Raw genomic sequence first — 18,456 nt, 5'->3', positions numbered from 1 at the left:
CCTAAAAAGTAGCGAGCATTTTATGTTCCGCGGCAAAAATGTCATGGAAAAATTAGTCTTCATGGCATTTTCCACGGCACTTTTGCGGTTAATGCGTAACAGAGAATTGAATGAAATGTTTTATTTCAATGGACATTCCTGAGTTTGCTGCATTGTAAGATGTTTCCGACTAATAAAATATTTCTACGATTAAACTTACATATTAAATATATTTTCTTGTTTAGAATATCAGTGTCTGTATATTCAATGTGTTTCTGGTCTTCTTAATATTTGTAAGAAGCCGAAACTTGATTTTGTCTTCAAATAATTTCGTACGTTTGAAAAAATATATTTTAGGAAATAAGATGAAATTTAACCTAGTACAAATATTAGAACGATCAGAAACACGTTTAATATACAGCCATTAATATTTTATGCGGAAAAAATATATTTGATATGTAATTACAATCGTTAAAAAGTCTCTGTTAGTCGATAGCATCTTAAACATTGCAGCAAACTCAGGGATGTCCCTTTAACGACGCACTCAACACATTTTGTTTACGGCTATATGGCATCAGACATATCGTTTAGGACCACACAGATATTGATAGAGGAAACTCGCTGTCGCCACTTCATGACCTACTCTTTTTGATTAGCACCAATGATCTTTTATATGCACCATCCCACAGAAAGGATAATACATACCACGGACATTGTTACACCAGCTGTGGAGCACTGGTTGGAACGAGAAATAGCCCAATGGGCCACCGACGGGGATCGATCCTAAACAGACCGCGCATCAAGCGAGCGCTTTACCACTGGACTACGTCCCGCCCGCGAAGCAGAGTCGCTTAATTTGTAGCCGACTTGTATAGTATTAGCCTTTTATTTATCTTCCTATATTAGAGCTCATCGCACCAAATCAGAGAAGTAAATTTTAAAACATTTAGAGAGGAAAGGTAGCTGGATCCGCCCCTGAGAGAGAGAGAGAGAGAGAGAGAGAGAGAGAGAGAGAGAGAGAGAGAGAGAGAGAGAGAGAGAGAGAGAGAGAGAGAGAGAGAGAGAGAGAGACAGAGACAGAGACAGAGACAGAGACAGACAGACAGACAGACAGAGAGAAAGACAGACAGACATAGTTTGTATGTGTAGTGATCTTACACAAATTTTAAACTATACTTAACCGTTGAGCCTTCGTGGATTTTTCTCGTTCCAACCAGTGCCCCACGATCAGTACATCAGCGGCCGTGGTGTCTTGTTTGTGTTAAAATGCATATAAAAGATCTCACTACTTTTCGAAAGGACCAACTTATGTTCCTTTCTTTGTCTCGACCGAAAGTCGAACTAATCACGTGCAACCGCAATTAAAAGAATAACCACGACAAAAATATGCCGTGGAAAAAAATAGTCTTGACGACATTTTCGACGGCAGTTTTGCGGTTAATGTGTAACAGAGGAGTTTAATTTGTCAGTATTGAAAAAGTAGAGAAAAGTGACATAGAAAATGGAAAGTTTCAAGGCAAAATAAATCCCGCGGAAACGGTAACCACCACAGCAATCTCAAAGACATTGCCGATTGCCGATTGCCGTCGTTAATTACCAAGGTTGCATATATTTTATTCCAGTGGTAAAACGATCGGCTTATACACGATCGGTCTAGCATCGATTCCGTTGGTGGGCCTATTGGGTGTGTCGATAAATAAAATCGTTTTGTCTTTCTTAATAAGTATAGTTTAAAATTTGCTGAAACGTCGTGAATTAAAAAAAGCATTCCTTTTCTTTCATTTCGTTAAACAAGCATTGCTTTATCTGAGTTTCACGATTTATTGTGATATATAATTTTATATGTACATATTTACCCATAACTGCAAAACAAAATGAAGAAACAATGAAAGGACAATGAAAAAGCAACATAGTTCAATAAAGATATTTTATTTATTTAACAATGTTCAATTTTTTTTTTTAAAAACAACACCTATGAATGAATGAATTAATTAATTAATTAATTAGTTTCTAAATAAATAAATAAATAAATAAGGTATATAATAAATACAAATATTTTAACACTTACCGCCAAAATCCTCTTTTCACTGCCTTTTAAAAAAATATACCGATATATGAAAACACCTTTAGTAATTTAAAAACCTTTGATCCAGCTCCTTGTTTCTCCGTCGCATCCGCAGCCACGTATTAAAGCCAGTGCAAAGCGTACTGACACCCAATATAAATCTTTTCAACCCCCGCATCTTTTTTTTAACGTGTCGGCATAATCGTACGCACTACACGAGACACTTTCAAGTATTGGACGTGGAGAATGGAATAGATGCACCAGTGCTCTGGGGTCATGTAACCAGTTTATTCTATTGACGGCACGAATCGACGAAGAAAATGTCGGCAGAAGGCTGGAAATGTGTGAACGTGACTTTTTAATAATCCGATTAACGGATTATTACCACGATTAGAACCGCGCGGTATTGTTAAAAAGTACGTGCTGCGGAAGCTGAAACATCCAAAATACCATTTGTGGTTATTAATACATTAAAGTGTTATAAATATACATCTAAACACAATATGGTAAAAAAAAAAACCTAAACAAATATGTCAAAATATATAATAATTAATAAACACCCATATAATAATATTAGTAGTAGCAATAATAGTAAAAATACAATTTGTGGTTATTAATACAATAAAGTGTTATAAATATACATCTAAACCAAATATGGTAAAAAACAAAAACAAAACAAATATGTGAAAATACATAATAATTAATAAACACCATATAATAATATTAGTAGTAGCAATAATAGTAATAGTAGTAGTAGTAGTAGTAGTAGTAGTAGTAGTAGTAGTAGTAGTAGTAGTAGTAGTAGTAGTAGTAGTAGTAGTAGTAGTAGTAGTAGTAGTAGTAGAAGAAGAAAGAAAGAAAGAAGTGTTTTATTTAACGACGCACTCAACACATTTTAGTTACGGTTATATGGCGTCAGACATATGGTTAAGGACCACACAGATTTTGAGAGGAAACCCGCTGTCGCCACTACATGGGCTACTCTTCCGATTAGCAGCAAGGGATCTTTTATTTGCGCTTCCCACAGGCAGGATAGCACAAACCATGGTCTTTGTTGAACCAGTTATGGATCACTGGTCGGTGCAAGTGGTTTACACCTACCCACTGAGCCTTGCGGAGCACTCACTCAGGGTTTGGAGTCGGCATCTGGATTAAAAATCCCATGCCTCCACTGGGATCCGAACCCAGTACCTACCCGCCTGTAGACCGATGGCCTCCCACGACGCCACCGAGGCCGGTAGTAGTAGAAGAAGAAGAAGAAGAGGAAACATAGTCCATGAGCCAGACCACAAATTGGGATCATCTGGGGGCACCGAACAAAACTGTTATAATCGTTCTAGTACACCTTATGACAAAACAAAGATGCACGAAGGACTTTTCAATAGGGTAGCTTTACCTAGTCATCACACTTTGTAACATGTATCATTCAGGGGGGTCGAACAATCTGAGAAATCCATGTTTTAGTGTTACTAAAGCACTTATAAACCTTGTAGATTGGTACCCACAATGTTCTTTGTGTTTTTTGCATCTGTCTTACGTTTTGATTAAGGATCCGAGAGGTGTAATTTAGTATCCTTGAGCATTTTAAAATATTCAAGATGGCGTTCAAGATGGCTGTCAATACTTTATCAATAATGACGAAACTACTGATGTTCATGACGGTATTTTAGGTGTCAGACGATTCATATTGAATTACTCCCAGCTAATCAAGACATTGCAACATTATTTAAATCCAAACTGGCCATCACAATAGTATTCAGAACAAGAAAATTTAAAATTTATTTCATTTTACATCAACTATAGCAAGATTGTGAAGTTAGGAATTGAGGTTTTTTAGCCACCAAGGAATACATTTACAATACATGCTAAGTGAGATATTGCATCATCATTCTAATCCAAGATGGCCCCGAAAATGTTCGTTAGGAGTAAGAAGTGGTTATATCTTACATTCTATTTTACCTCAAACAATAATTTGTACTTCAAATACAGGGCATTATAGGGGCAGGAGATTCAGTTCTTGCATTAACTTTCTACTAAGAAATTTTATCGTTTCCAGAATTCAAGATAAACAAAATGGCTGAAAAAACAAAGAAATGTGTTATATGCATCACCTGAAACAATCTTTTTAAATCCAATTGTTAAGTTTTGAGGGTGTTTAATCCATTAAAAATGCATGTATATCTACAAGTAGAGTTATCTAAAATGTCATTTAAAATAATTAGGAGATAAACATACTCTGATTTCATTTTCGAGGTAGGTTTATCGTGGATATAACACCACTAAATGTTACATTTAAAACCAAACACGTTAACGTTTATCTCCATTCTACCATGGTTAAAACGTATTCAAAGTTAAAACTATTTTAATACGCGGAGGGAATAGGAGTGAACAGGCAGGATAGTTCCACTTTGCTTCTGTGGATAATGTTGAAATGTTAACACCTGTTGACAGTATAAAAACATAATAAATAAATAAATACGTACGACTGTAGAACTTGGAACAAATTATTTAATCTTGTTTATTTTATTAACACATGTAAAGGAAAATCCATAAACAAGAATAAATAACACGTTTGTTTGAAATTTAATAAATCACTAGCACACCCGTCCCAAAACTCGACCAAGCTGCAACGTTTAATGCAGTCTTAATTCTGAAAATAATTATTTATCACACCATTGCTGTCCTCAATTTGAAAACCCCCCAGACATCCCAACCCTTATATTTTGTGAGATATTCAAAAAGCTTGGAAACTGAAGCTGAGGCTGTTGTAAATGTGTTGCGCGCACCATTTTGTAAAATAGCAGAATAGTGACGCTTTTGTGCGATGGAAGATTCAGTATTGTACGAGGATAATCGCATGATATTCTGTCATTTTCTTTTTCATTTTGTAACAAAATTCGATCATCTGCTATAACTAGGCTACAGTATTTGTTCGGCTGACATGTTTGTAAATACTGTGTTGTATGCATACGCAAGTAAAGCGGCCTAATTAAATATTAGGTGGTTCTCCGTGATTAATCACCTAGGATTTACGGTAACTAGCCAATCAGAATGGAGAATTTTCCAAACCCATTGTACAATAATCCTTATGCTGACCTCTATGTCTTAAAGGCATACTGTCACGGATTTAAGGGCATCATTTCTCTAAAAATGGATAATAACTAAAAATTACATTAATTGTTGGAAACCAAATCTAGCTATCGCATCACCTTAACAGAACCCTGATGGAGTGAAATCCATGTCAACCCTCTCGGCAATTTTAGTTTTTGTTTTACAAAATATCATTAATAAATGGAGTATGGTGATTATGAAGATGGTTGAATAAAGTACGTTTAGGGACAAATCGAATTATTTTTGTTCAGGTAATACTTTGTTAGACAATTAAATAGGTCAGTGGTCTGTGGCAATATGCCTTTAAGGGTTCACCAATCTATTTTTAAACTATCTAGAAGAAATGTTACATCATATAGACCAAGTCTATAGTAAAGCATTTGATTATGTCAATAGACAAAAATTATGGTACAAAATGATTCAACTTGGTATCGATGGTAAAATGCTTAATGTTATCCGGTCACTGTATGATAATGTGAAATGCTGCGTCTAATATAACAATATCCAACTTTTTCAGTTGTAGAAACGGCCTTTTCCAAGGTGAAGTATTATCACTGATATTATTTTCCATGTCTGTAAATGACTGCGAAATGCATTTCTTATCAGATAATTGCCCCTATATCGACATCCAATCATTAAATATATTCTTACTTATGTATGCCGATGTTATGGTTCTCCTAGCCGAAACACAAGAAGGCCTTCAGTCAATGCTCAATTCACTATCAAAATATACTACCAAACTGTAAATATAACTAAGACTAAGGTCGTCATTTTTAGAAATGGGGGGATCATTTGAGACCACGAAAAGTGGTTATACAAAGGTGAACAGTTAGAGGTCGTAAATGAATTCATTTATCTTGGCTTATTATTCAGTTATAACGGTAAATTTAATCGAACTCAAAAACGATTCGCTGATCAGGGAAGAAAAGCCTTGTTTTCATTATTAAACGTATGCAAACGACATTATTTTAATATTGAAACAATGCTATCTGACACCTATGTTAACAGTATTCTTAGTTATGGGTCAGAGGTCTGGGGATTCCACTGTGCAAGGGATGTTGAAAATATTCATACAAAATTCTGTAAAAAAACTACTTGGAGTACAACAAGGGGCCTGTAATGAATTTATATATAGTGAGTTAGGGCGTTTTCCTCTGTATATTATGAGAAAATTAAGAATTTTTAAATATTGGATTAAAATACGAAATACTGAAAATTGTATCCTTTTAGCTATATATGAGGAAATGGAACGATTTAAGGGTAACTGGGTAACACGAGTCAAACAAGAACAGTATCAAGAACAATAGGCTTGGACTAAACTATATATGGAACATACCACATGTTGGTAACAGAGAATATAATATAATTAAGGAAAGAATTTACGATAATTTTAAACAACATTGTTTTAGTCGAATAACGACTTCACCGAAAGGTACCCTATATACATTTTTGTTACTTGAATTCAAGCTACAAACATATCTTAGACAACCCATACCATTAAATCACTTAATATAAATATCAAAGATCCGAATTAGTGCACACAAATTAAATATAGAAACCGGAAGGTATAGGAAAATTGACAGGGCCGAAAGAAAATGCACTATTTGTAACTCTAATGATATAGAAGACGAATACCATTTTATTCTTATTTGCCCAGCTATGAATGATTTGAGGAATAAGTATATTAAACAATGTTACCACAGACGTCCAAGCGTATTTAGGCTCACTGAACTATTAACAACTGAAAACAATAAAGACATCAATAACCTGGGAAAATATTTAGTTTTAGCAAATAAAGTTAGAGACGATTTACTGCAGCTTACTTAAAATATGACATCCACTAACCTGCCGTTTCATTAACTAGTATATCAATTATATTTCATCTGGTATACATCAATATATACATATATATTTAGAATTAGAATTATTACTATACCACGATAATGTTTATAGTGCACATGTATTATATGTACATCCCACCACTATTACTAGTATACTATGTTAATTTTACCATTAAAGGGACATTCCCGAGTTTGCTGCATTGTAAGATGTTTCCGACTAATAAAATAATTCTACGATTAAACTTACATATTAAATATATTTTTTTGTTTAGAATATCATTTTCTGTATATTCAATGTGTTTCTGGTAGTCTTAATATTTGTAAGAAGCCCAAACTGGATTGTGTCTTCAAAGAATTTCGTACGTACGAAAAAATCTTTTTTTGGAAATAAAATGAAATTTAACCTAGTACAAATATTAGAACAATCAGAAACACCTTTAATATACAGCCACTAATATTTTATGCAGAAAAATATATTTGAATGTCCCTTTAATTCTTAAATCACGCTCCAACTGTATTTGTATATTTGTATATATATCGTGATTATATATGTATGTATTTATGCTAATAAGTTTTTTTAACTTAAGGCAAATAAAGAACTTGAACTTGCAAAAACAAAATAATGCCAATCTGGCTGTGATAAACGGGCAAGTCGCAGTCAATAACTGATGTTTTGGTAAAGACTGTGGAATCATTTTTTATCATCCCCATTTTCTGTCTCTTGATAATGGATACATACATATATAATATGTATATACTTCATCGCTACATTTGAATGACCAGGGCAATTTGTCTCGACAAATTCGTCCGACATCAAGTTTTCTCGCCGTAACATTGTAATTTCTAGTATACTATACATGTATTTATCCGGTTATTCCGTTATACGTATAATATTACAAAAAGGAGTTGCCATATCAAATATCAACAAAAGGGTTGCTGCCTAGCAAACATTATTGGTTTTGAATATACCACACAATCTTAGGTGGCCTAACAATAAACAAACATAAAATACATCACCGTGAACATCGACATTACCCAGTCGGACGGGGCTTTAAAACTGCAGTTTTACACAGAATGCCGGTTTAGACAGATGCCGGTTTGGACATATATAATAGATAGAGTATCCATGTAATAAAAAGTATGAGCTATTTTTAGATCACATACGTTCAGAATTTGAGAACATAATAATAAGGTCACGGCACTATGTTTATTGATATATAAACAAACGCAGTATGGTGACACTCTACACTTGACAGTTGCATTAACAGTCTCAAAGCAAAAACATTTCAATGGCAACTTTACATTGAAAGTAGCCTAGCGTTCTGCAACCCCCTAAAAAAACACTAAAAAAACCAACAACAACAACAACAAAAAACACACACACACACACAAAACAAAAAAACACGTCATGCACTAATTTGGTTTCATGTAAAGATATTTAAAATGACGTCATTTCCATTGAAAAAGTCTCCGCGTCACTTATTAGTATTCATACGTCATTTGAATACAAAGTAAGGCTGAATGGAATTATAGTTAAATACAAAGTTTAACAAAAATACATTCTATATGCAGCTTAATGTTCAATCCAAGTCAAAATCAGTTGTAAAGCTACTAAAATATTCAAACTAATAATTTGGAATATTCAAGCATATTTTTAGAGATAATTTAATTAGCTGGTCTACGCAGTTACCGACCTTTAAAGGTTTTCGTTTAGCTTGATCAATACAAACAGGAATGGTTTTTGTTCTATTTGTATTTTAGGAAGTAGTTAAGTGGTTTATTTTTTTAATTATTCTCATACCCTGTTGACATTAACACGCTTCACAGTCTGTGTTCTATTATTTCAGTGCATGGTGGCATTTCAGTGAATAAACACTTCACACTGTTCCTTCACGGGGTTTTCCCCCTAATTAAATTGGCAGTAAGTGAAGGCTGTAAGATCTAGAACGGATTATTCGCCACCTTCTGGGCTCAGTGATGACACGTTTCCCTGGATGGTATCATGGACGTAAATTCACCGATTGCCGACATCGATCTCGTGGTGATCCTACTAAACAGAGCACGATAAACTAAAGGCCATTTTCGAGCACGCTTGCACTGAATTTGAACGATGACAATCGGTTTAGTAAAAACGTATATATTAACCCACACGACGGCACGTTTCTGTCTAAGAGTTCGGGTACATATAGTTGAAGTGTCTGAACCTAGACTCCTACGTAGAATGACAGCTGGGCATGACTCACACATTTAGTAAGAACATATTAATTAGGGACATTCCTGAGTTTGCTGCAATTTTTAAAGGGACATTCCTGAGTTTGCTGCAATTTTTAAAGGGACATTCCTGAGTTTGCTGCAGTGTTTTAAGATGTTATCGACTAATAAAATATTTTTACAATTAAACTTACATATTAAATATATTTTCTTGTTTAGACTATTAGTGGCTGTATATTAAACGTGTTTCTGATCGTTCTAATGTTTGTACTAGGTTAATTTTCATTTTATTTCCTAAAAAATATTTTATTTGAAGACAAAATCAAGTTTGGGCTTCTTACAAATATTAAGACGACCACAAACACATTGAATTTACAGACACTGATATTCTAAACAAGAAACTATATTTAATATGTAAGTTTGATCGTAGAAATATTTTATTAGTCGGAAACATTTACAATGCAGCAAACTCAGGAATGTCACTTTAATAACTATTTTCTTTTTAAACTGAATTTACGAAACGCGATTTTGTTTATTATTATTATTATGATGATCATCATCATCATCATTTTGTGTGTAAATCCGTTATCAATAACCAAAATCTCTGTAAAATGCAGTTGCAAAAGAGTCAGAACAGAACAGAACTTTATTACACTCAGGGTCATTGTTCGATGGCATTTGTGGAATACAAATATACATATATCATATAACAGCGTCAAGATGACAAGGTTTGAAAAAAAAACATTTCATAAACTGTAAATAATGAAAGTCTTAGGAGGAACAGAAATGTTTGTTGATAATTGTTATCAATCTACACAAGTTTCTAAGGGTGCCTTTATTTTTACAATTAAAAAGCTGCTTAAATGTGTTTACATTTGGTCTTGTAAAATAACATTTGTGAATATATTTACATCTATCTTCTGTAAATTTTGTACATATTAATAAGTAGTGAAATTCATCACCAACATTATCATCCTGTTTTCATATAAAATATTGGTCCATCTTCCTGTTTCAATAGGTAACAAGTGGTTAGCTATACGAAATCTAAGAAATGTATTACACATAGATTTATCAAGTATATTGAGATATGTTTCAAACACTAAGTTCTCTTTATATAGTCTATAAGTTAAACCTTTATTGGATCTTGAAATATCACGTTGCCAATTCTATAAGAACTGGTCTGAGAGTCTTTGTTTGACTAATGTCTTTAACCATGCTACTGAACTAAAAACATTTAACATATAACAAGGCTAATACTCTTCTTTTATGGAAAGGAATTAAAATTAGACGGCTAATTAGGAACATTATACATTGTGAAAGTGATCAAAGAATATATTTAATACTCTTCGTAAATTCGACCCCACGTTATTCATGTGTTTGTGGTTTTGTTTTGTTTGTTTGTTTGTTTGTTTTGTTTTTGTGTTGAGGTGTTTTGTGTGTTTTGTTTATTTCATTTCGTGGTAGGGTTTTATTTTGTGTTTTTTTCATGGAATTAAGAGATATATACATGTGTATATTATTATTATTATTATTATTATTATTATTTATTATAGGTGCGTTGAAGACTAAAATAGACAAAATATGACTCTTTATTTATCTAAAGTAATTAAACGGCTATTATAAACGTGATTAAAGTTATATATTCTTCGTAAATTCGACCACACCCTTTTTTGTGTTTGTTTGTTTGCGTGTGTGTGTGTGTGTGTGTTTGTGTGTGTGTTTGTGTGTGTGCGTCTGTGTGTGTGTGTGTGTGTGTGTGTGTGTTGTTGTTGTTGTTGTTGTTTATGTGGGGTTTTGTTTTTTGTCTTTGTTTTGTTTTGTTGGTTCGCTGGTTGGCTGGTTGATTGGTTGTTTTTGTTTATTTATTTGCGTGGTTGATTCGTGGGGGCGTTTTTTTTAAATTATTATTTTTATATATACCAAAAATAAAAGCAAGCGCGACGCTACTATTTTAATTATCTGAGACAACGCCGGTGAATTAATCCCCGCTTCTGGTAGCGCCACCGGAAACGGCTAAATCGTTGGCATAGTGACGGGGTGGGGGAGGGGAGAGACGACGCTTTATTAACTAATTTACTTACTCGATCTGCAATTGCCTTTCAGGTACAGGATTATACGCTTATAACGGAACGGTCAGATGCAATATTATGACAAGCAGACGTCTTAAACGGAAATGTGAGTGAAGGTCAGGTTGATTAACCTCAGAGTCAACAGTCTCAATATATACATTGGCGAGATATTGCCATTCAGTACTGAGTATATAGGGAAGTGTAGAAAAGTGTAAATTTGGGTAGATTCTGGTTTCTTTCATTTTAGTTACTGAGATATGAGCACATATATATATATATATTTTTTAAACATGACGGCCATCTTGAAATTCAAAATAGCTACCCTAAACCTAAATACATAAATTTAAAAAAACCGGCAACCGAAGTACGTTTGCTTAAATGTCAATAAACGTAGTGCCGTGTCCTCGATTAATTTACATTTAATTTTCAAAGTTATCAAATTCTGAAAATATGTGATCTGAAAAAAAATCACATACTTTAATTGCACTGGATAAGCTAGCTATTATATGATGAATCAGTCTGTCTGTCTGTCTGTCTGTCCAGCCAAGACTGGTTTAACGGCCACCTGTACATAACGGCCACCATAATTCCCGCCCAATGCATACCGACCACAAAATTCATTGTGGACACTTAAACATGCCATAACGGTTACAATATCTATATTCATGCATTGGCCTGTCTTAGTGATAATATAAAGTCATTGTTTGTATTTTCATTTTAATACTGTGTGATGTTGTCGGTCATTTGCAGTGGCAACTTGTCACTGGTTCAAGTAACACTAGCACGGAATCTACGTACACACCCGACTCGCCAACACTCACAGCTAGTGTATTCCACAATGTGTGATTGCTGCTTCTCAGAAATCACACTTGTACTATTTATTTATTTTAACTTATTTTCGTGCTTATATCCAATTAAGGTTCAATCACGCTGTCCTGAGCACACACCTCATCTTTCTGGGATGTTTGTCCAGGACAGTGGGTTAGTTGTTAGTTGGTTAGTGAGAGACATGAGAGTGTAGTGGCCTTACACCTACCCATTGAGCCCTTAAGAACTCGCTCTGGGTTGGAGCCGGTACCGGACTGCGAAGCCTTTACCTGCCAGCCTGTAGTCCGATGGCTTAACCACTGCGCCACCGAGACCGGTCACACTTGTACGTATGAAGTTTGTTCAGTCATTACACATTGGCAAACTAGTATTTTTGTTCATGTATAATGGTTTTTTATCTGCAGCGTTTTACGTCTCGTGGACTCATTTATTAGGTAACAGATTACAATGGATATATATCAAAGATAAACGACTTTTTCAAGAAAACGTGTTCAATATATGCCTTGAATAACATTTGTATGTGTTTTTATTTGTTTTTATATGTTTTTTATTAGTTTTTATGTTATTATTTACCTGTATATAACAGTCACCTGTCCACAACGACCACTTTTGCCATGTCACTTGATTGACCGTTATATACAGGTTCGACGGTATATATATATATATATATATATATATATATATATATATCATATTACCGTCTTTATCTATACCTTTAATGTTACGTTTTTGTTCCTCGGTTTGGATGGCTAAAATTCGATATTTTTAACTCAAACGCCCACGTAAATGTCGTATTATATGTACTAAATAAAATATTTGCATACATATGAAATTGATTTGCCGTCTTATATTTCGCATCAATCATTCTTGATGGCATTTTCTTTTAATTTATTATTTAAATTAATATACTCTTCAAAAAAAAAGAGAAACTTGACATTTATTATCAAAGTTTAATATAAAAAAAAACCCTGGTAGACATGATACAAGCAACCAAAGATGAAGACGCCTAGAGTAGGGGATTACTCTGTATATGTCCGAAACAGTATCTGTGGGAATTCACCTGAAACATGTACATGTGTGATATACGGGTGGACAAAATGTCAGTGTAGATTATTACCACCACAAGCCCTGATGACAGCTTGACAACAGCGACGCATGGAAGCAATCAAACGTTGCACAACACATTGTGGAATGTTCTGCCACTCACGCTGCAGTGATCCAGTGTATCCCATAGATGTGCTACTGGGTTTAAATCCGGCGAACAGGCAGGCCAAGGTAATGTCTGGACGATGTGGCACTACAGAAACTCCTGGCTGACTCGTGCAACATGTGGTCTGGCTTTGTCATGCTGAAACATTCCACCGTTGACGTTCATGTGCGGAATGACGTGAATGCAACAGGATCTTGTCTCTATACCTGATGCCCGTCAGTGCACCTGCCACATGCACAAGAGCCGTCCTACCACCATGATGGATTCCTGCCACCACCAAAACGGTCGACTTGTTGCACGCAGTTTGGAGCATAACGTTCTCCTCGACGTCTATAGACACGTGTGCGTCCATCAGCACGTGACAGGAGAAAAAGGAGACTCATCTGATAACAAAACAGTCCTCCACCTGGTGCGTGTCCATCTCACACACTGCTGGCATCACTGCAGACGCTTCGCTAAGTGACGTGGGGTCAAAACGTTACGAATTTAGGGAAAATTCCTGCCTCCCTCGGCCGATTACGAACTGTCTGGTCAGAAATTCTGTGTAGTCCAGGGGTTTGTGTCGCTGTGGTTGTTGCTGTTGTCGTTTGATTTCGAAGATGATACACCCGGATGTATCGATCTTGAGCGGCGGTGGTTACTCTGACCTGACCTTGGCCTGTTATTAACACTTTGAGTGGTGTTGTACCGTAAAGCAAAGATGATATATCTGGAGACGCCAAAGTGCCTTGCCACAGCTTGTTGAGTTGCCCCTGCTTGCAATCTCCCAATGGCATTATTGCGTTGAGCTGACATCAATCTTGGCATTATTGTGTTACTTACAGTGTCGTTATGCGGTCTGTTTGAATCACTGCTGATGTGGACTTTTATGCCCCACCAACGGAGGATTCGACATGCAAAGTTACAGAACTTCATGGTGCACGTGCTTCTCTGAGGGCTGCGTTTTCGCGTTTCAGTACAAACGTTGACTATGGCTACGTTTATGTCAATCGGGCGTGCTTTCTAGTGTTTGTGCATCACCATTCGCTAACTTACTTGATTGTCTTTACGATGTCTTTGAATCCGATAGCATTATTTTTACCAATGTCAAGTTTCTTTTTTTCTTTGAAGAGTATACTTTTGTTTTGACATTTAGAATTTTCTATTCTTGGATGTTCTGTTTAACTTCTGACTTTTATGTGATATTAGTTTTAACTGTTACACGATAGATACTATTTTATAACAGTGTCTGCTCTCATTCATTTAATTAGAAATTATCTTTTGATCAGAGTTCATTTGACACTATGTTCAAATACCACTTATATTGACTATGAATGTGATATTGCTTATGAAATGTAATACTGCCTGTGTATGTGATTGTCTATTTATGTACCCATGCATATGGTATTGCCTATTAGTGATACCGCCCATGTACGTTGTTGTCTATGAATGTGATTGTCTATGTCTGTACCTATGCATATGGTATTGCCTATATGTGTGATATCGCTCACGCACGTTGTCTATGAATGTGATTGTCTATGTCTGTACCTATGAATATGGTATTGCCTATGTGTGATATCGCCCATGTACGTTGTTGTCTATGAATGTGATTGTCTATGTCTGTACCTATGAATATGGTATTGCCTATATGTGTGATATCGCCTATGCACGTGGTTGTCTATGAATGTGATTGTCTATGTCTGTACCTATGAATATGGTATTGCCTATGTGTGATATCGCCCATGCACGTGGTTGTCTATGAATGTGATTGTCTATGTCTGTACCTATGAATATGGTATTGCCTATGTGTGATATCGCCTATGCACGCGGTTGTCTATGAATGTGATTGTCTATGTCTGTACCTATGAATATGGTATTGCCTATGTGTGATATCGCCCATGCACGTGGTTGTCTATGAATGTTATTGTCTATGTATGTGATACAGTAACTGTTTATTTATATGTAGCAAGAAAATAATAAAAATAATAATAAAAGTTAATTTTTAAGGTGTGTGTTGTTTCTTTAACATGAAACAAGCATAATTGAAGAGAAAAAAATTATATTTTAAAATTAATTAATTCAAATTAATAATAAAAGGGTATACCATGCTGATTTGAACACAATTGGTATCACAAATGTTTGATACAGATGACAACCTATTTAATTATGACACGTTTTGTGAGTTCTGTGGGGTTTATTCTTCTTCGTTCACTATTTCTGAAGATTAAAAGCCATTCTAATTTAGAGATGGCCATTTCTCTCTATGAAATCTCTTTCAGGAAACATTGCTTTGGCCAAAACATATACCGTACATATTATAAAGAACAAAAAAATGGATCTCAGCGTAGATTTAACACATACGTTAGTAAATAGTTTTGTTTACCAAGGTATATTTTAAAAGAGGACAAGATTTTGCTACAGAAGAGGACTTTAATCGGTGGAAGAAAATGGTATTTTTTACATTACAAACGATAATAAAAGGAAGGAAATGTTTTATTTAACGACGCACTCAACACATTTTATTTACGGTTATATGGAAGGATAATTGATTAAGGTGGTTCCAGTATAGAATAAATAACAGAAGTCTTCTAAGAAATAAGTTTTTATTTGATATCAAATTGTCCAATCTGTAGCTTCAGTAATGAGTTAGTTGATTTCACTTCAACTTATTTTCGTGCTTATATCCAATTAAGGTTCAAGCACGTTGTCCTGGGCACACACCTCAGCTATCTGGGCTGTCTGTGCAGGATAGTGGGTTACTTGGTTAGTGGTTAGTGAGAGAGAAGAGGGTGTAGTGGCCTTACACCTGCACTGAGCCCTTAAGAACTCGCTCTGGGCTGGAGCTGGTACCGGGCTGCGAACACTGTACCTACCAGCCTGTAGTCCGATGGCTTAACCACTGCGCCACCGAGGCCGGTGAATTAGTTGAATCATACTAGCTTATGTAGGTTGTACTTGCACGGTTGAAAGAATGGATATTTGTGTTTTTTCTGGTATTTTCTTTTCAAAAGATTTTCTTCTTATCATTAAAAAAACAACCAAAACACAAACACAAACAAACAAACACAAACCCCAAAATTAATAATAATAAATTTCATTATAAATCTGCGAAATAGAAGCGCTTTAGTTTGAGTAACTAAACTTAATATCCACAAATATAATATTTTAGATATCTTACTATAATAGAAAAAGGAAATAGATATGAAGAATGCGTGGGCAGATAGAATATTTGGCAAAATATGTTCTAGCAACGAGAAGCTCAAACAGAAGGAAATTGTGTGTAATTTTCCCTTTATGTCGAGCAATATACCTTCAGCTTTAGCTTTTGGCATCCACAACTTCTGAGATACCTTAGTGCATGGAATGTTCTTTGTATGTAGATTTCAAACAATTACGTATCATTTTGGTACCGGCCTCGGTGGCGTCGTGGTTAGGCCATCAGTCTACAGGCTGGTAGGTACTTGATTTGGATCCCAGTCGAGGCATGGGATTTTTAATCCAGATCCCGATTCCAAACCCTGAGTGAGTGTTCCGCAAGACACAATGGGTAGATGTAAACCACTTGCACCGACCAGTGATCTATAACTGGTTCAACAAAGGCCATGGTTTGTGTTGTCCTGCCTGTGGGAAGCGCAAATTAAATATTCCTTGCTGCCTGTCGTAAAAGAGTAGCCTATGTGGCGATAGCGGTTTTCTTCTAAAAAAAACAGTGTCAGAATGACCATATGTTTGACGTCCAATTGCCGATGATAAGATAAAAAATCAATGTGCTCTAGTGGCGTCGTTAAATAAAACAAACTTTACTTTATCATTTTGGCAAAGAGGTTGTTCTATCAGAGTTATGAGGGCATTCTGGGGCGGGACGTAGTCCAGTGGTAAAGCGTTCGCTTGATGCGCGGTCGGTCTAGGATCGATCCCCGTCGGTGGACACATTGGGCTATTTCTCGTTACAGCCAGTGCTCCACAACTGGTGTAACAAAGGCTGTGATATGTACTATCCTGTCTGTGGGTTGGTGCATATAAAAGATCCCTTGCTGCTAATCGAAAAGAGTAGCCCATGAAGTGGCGACATCGGGTTTCCTCTCTCAATATGTGGTCCTTAACCATATGTCCGACGCCATATAACCGTAAATAAAATGTGTTGAGTGCGTCGTAAAATAAAACATTTCCTTCCTACCTTCCTTCCTGAGGGCATTCAAGCAGGCTTTATGGTAGATATTTGGAGGCTATTTCTACTAAATACGATGCGTCATTGACCAAAATGATGGATGATGCTATTCCATATTTTGAACTTATGCATACTTTTTTTTTTTTATCCCTTGGGTAAAACTCTTGCACATTTATTAATTTTTCATCATTTTAGATGAAGTGACAGACTTGACAGCTGTGGTGGCAGTACTCACGACGGGTGCCACCGGTGGGAAAGGATATGCTCACCTTTCGCGGACATCAGTTATGACAGTGATTCATTAGTGCATGGTATCACGGCTGTACTTAATATAATGAGCTCTGTGTCCGGTGCTAGTTTTGATTTAATAAACTATTTTGCCAATGGCAGTCTTCTTTGTGGTGGTGCATGGGGGATGAAATCTCCAGTTAATGATCCCCTGGCTGTGCTAAAGACGAGGCACCGGAGAGATATTCTTGGAATCAACCACTAATTTGGCAAATACCCATTCGACTGCATTATGCAAGACTACGACGCTGATCAAGTATTACGGTTTTGTCGTTCAAATATGTGTCGTTCCAACCTGTCTGTGGGATGGTTCATATAAAAGATCCCATGTAGCAGGTTTCGTCTCCAAGACCATATGTCAAAATTACCCAAATTTAATGTTTGACATCCAATGACCGATGATTAATAAATTAATGTGCTCTAGTGGTGTCGTTGAGCAAATTTTTTTATTTCAAATATGTTGTGTATATATGTGAATCTTGTAAAATATGCCAAGTAAAATATTGTTACAAATTGAAGATAGGAAATAAAATATAAATTAAAAACAAAATGACTTGAATTTTCATCTGTAATGGTAAATGTTTATTTTCAATTTCGCATTTGTATACATATAAACGTTACACCTTTTATTCTATGAGAATAGTACACATTGGTTGTAATTTAGCGTTTCTTAAGTGCTACAGTGATCTTAACATTCCCTAAACTTG

This window comes from Gigantopelta aegis, chromosome 14 (assembly GCF_016097555.1).
Source record: "Gigantopelta aegis isolate Gae_Host chromosome 14, Gae_host_genome, whole genome shotgun sequence".
NCBI lineage: Eukaryota > Metazoa > Mollusca > Gastropoda > Neomphalida > Peltospiridae > Gigantopelta > Gigantopelta aegis.
This window is presented reverse-complemented; position numbering follows the sequence as displayed.